At 43.4% G+C, this 2453-nt stretch overlaps 5 non-coding genes across 5 annotated transcripts; all 5 read right to left on the minus strand.

Moving 5' to 3' along the window:
* Window positions 1-231: 231 nt before the first annotated feature.
* Window positions 232-296, minus strand: LOC132686986 (small nucleolar RNA SNORD78). Its single transcript, XR_009613936.1, has one exon. It is a non-coding gene; the product is annotated as a small nucleolar RNA SNORD78 (small nucleolar RNA).
* A 246-nt stretch (window positions 297-542) lies between these two features.
* On the minus strand, window positions 543-603 carry LOC132686975 (small nucleolar RNA SNORD44). Its single transcript, XR_009613925.3, has one exon. It is a non-coding gene; the product is annotated as a small nucleolar RNA SNORD44 (small nucleolar RNA).
* A 254-nt stretch (window positions 604-857) lies between these two features.
* LOC132686985 (small nucleolar RNA SNORD77) lies at window positions 858-924 on the minus strand. Its single transcript, XR_009613935.2, has one exon. It is a non-coding gene; the product is annotated as a small nucleolar RNA SNORD77 (small nucleolar RNA).
* A 462-nt stretch (window positions 925-1386) lies between these two features.
* LOC132686987 (small nucleolar RNA SNORD75) lies at window positions 1387-1448 on the minus strand. The gene has a single exon (XR_009613937.1). It is a non-coding gene; the product is annotated as a small nucleolar RNA SNORD75 (small nucleolar RNA).
* A 628-nt stretch (window positions 1449-2076) lies between these two features.
* On the minus strand, window positions 2077-2156 carry LOC132686974 (small nucleolar RNA SNORD74). The gene has a single exon (XR_009613924.1). It is a non-coding gene; the product is annotated as a small nucleolar RNA SNORD74 (small nucleolar RNA).
* Between the last annotated feature and the right edge of the window lie 297 nt (window positions 2157-2453).

Here is a 2453-nt window from a genome sequence, read left to right on the forward strand (position 1 = left end):
AATGCACTTCACAATGGCTGAATCTTCCCTGAAACACCAGAACACACTTAACACATTATAGCACATTTCGGCCACACATGAACTTGACTTGAGTTCAGCAACTAAAGAACTGTTTTGTCTTACCCCAAGCAAGCCATCCAGGATAGTGGCCAGTAACCTAGAAAAAAAACAAGACACTTCGTTAAAATGTTAATTATCACCGAATTCTTCTCAGAGTTATTTGTCACAGGGTTCTTCAGTGTTAAATTTGTCTACATGCTCACTTCAGGTCAGACATTTGGTCAACATCATTTCAAAAACCCCATTCACAGCATGCTCAACATGCACCCACTAAGTAGCCACAGTAAACTAGTTAACTTGGTAGTTAAGCATTCTATTTCATCAGCACTCAGTTAAGTTTTGAGCTTACTAAAATGCTTAATACTTACCAAAATAAATCGTTGCTCCAAACATGACTGAGACTCAAGTCCACCTAAGAAATAAAGACAGTTTCACAAGAGGCAAAAGATGAATTTTCTCCCCACAACGTCAAAAATGCCTGAAATCAGGTAGAGCTAATTAAGACCTTCATGTTCAGTCAGTATTTGCTTATCATCATCCAGGCTGCTTTTTACTACATTCAGCAACGCATTCAAGCACTTGGTGGTAGGAGTGCTTCCTGTGCATAAGGCAACTCTAAACAGCCATTAGCTGTACTGTGATGTTTGCCCTGTTACCAACATTTAGCTCCATTACAATTCTGCTCACCTCAATTTCCAGCCAACTCCCTTTAGCGCCTACAAAAAAGGAAGGAAGGAAACTAGGTTAATTACATTTTGCTTATGCTATTAACAGCAAACCAATTTTCTTATCAACTTCGATACATCAGACAGATAGCTATCTCTTCATGATCTAATCTGCTGAACTATGCAACCATCATAGTATCTGTTCCAGGTTGTTAGCATTTCATACAGAATACCAGAGTGTAGGCATTCACATGTAAAAAAAGAATTGAAAAGGACTGGGTAAACACGGACTATCTAAAAGGTTCCTCACCTGTTTGCCCGTGGGTAGCATGTGCAATTTGAACTTTAGGACCTAGGAAGAAACAGCTTCATGTAAAAGTAGTGTCAATCTCCAAGTTCTCTAAATCACCATTTTGTGTGCCTCAGTTAAGTGGAATGGTGGTAGTAACTCTCGTCATTCTCACAGTCAAGAGTAGCAAATACAATGTCATCATTGTAGCACATTTAGTGGACTTTCAACCTAACTTCCCTTAGTGAGGGAATTTCAGTAACTTACCTTTGCAGCCATTTTCACCCCTTTGGCACAGAACTAGAAAACAAAGAGCATCCAATTAAACATACTGCGCAGCCAAAGTAACTATCAAGGTTTTAGGTATGGTTAAGCCTCAGAATAGGATTTTTCAGAAATCCCTTCTGTCCACTACTCTTAAACCATCACAGGCTTAACAAAAGACCCCACCTCCAAGGAGATCGGATTCCTTTCCACTGCATTAACCCGTTTCTTACCTGCCCATCAGAAGCCATCAAAAGCCACTTTGCATTCGTGCCCAGCACCATTTCTAGGAAAAAGATTAGGATTCTTAAAATAATCATTTTGTTCTGGGGCCCCCGGGTGGCGCAGTCCTTGAGCGTCCAACTCTTGATTTCTGCTCAGATCGTATCTCACCGTTTACGCTTAGAGCCCTGCGTTGGGCTCTGCGCTGACAGTGCTAAGTCTGGTTGGCATTTTCTCTCCCTCTCCGCCCCCCACGCTTGTTCGCTCTTCCCAAACAAACTTTAAAATTAATCATTTGTTCTACAGTCTAAGCATATTTCTTTTCTATCGCCTATACCACAGATCGTTTACACCACCCATAATTTCACGACTACAGAGAGCGCACTTAATAGTTTACACAAAAGGAGCAGTGCAGAAAGTTAAAGCTGGAAACCACTTAAGTAAATAATGGTGCACTGCGGAATGCAGCCATTCAGAGAAGCACGTGGACTACCCCAACTGCCGGCTTTCCTGAGCAAAAGGCCGAAAGGAGGCCCTGGCCGAGATTAACAAAGGCCCACTCGGGTGACTCGGCACGCGCCGCCATCAGAGCCGTTGGCGTTCATCAACAGTCTCAGATGTCCCTACCAACGCAGGCTTCATCACAGGCAGGGAACGCGAGCCCACGGGTTTTTCCGCAATTCTGCCCGAGCGGTAGGATTTAGGCCGCGCCCGCACCCAAAACGTAATCTTCTATCATCTTCATCTTGGGAACCCTCCAAAGGCCCGCGACCGGCCTACAAATACCAGTTAGTTTAAGATGACTTTAACTACCAAGAGCTGAAGGCCTCGAGCCAACAAGCCATTATGCAAAATGACCATATACATACCAAACACCAATTCCTAGCCTCGAAAGACCGAGATATGGGCCAGGCACCAGTATATAAGGACGCCTTTTCATGACGTCATGACGC

This window comes from Panthera onca, chromosome F1 (genome assembly GCF_046562875.1).
Source record: "Panthera onca isolate mPanOnc1 chromosome F1, mPanOnc1 haplotype 2, whole genome shotgun sequence".
Lineage (NCBI taxonomy): Eukaryota > Metazoa > Chordata > Mammalia > Carnivora > Felidae > Panthera > Panthera onca.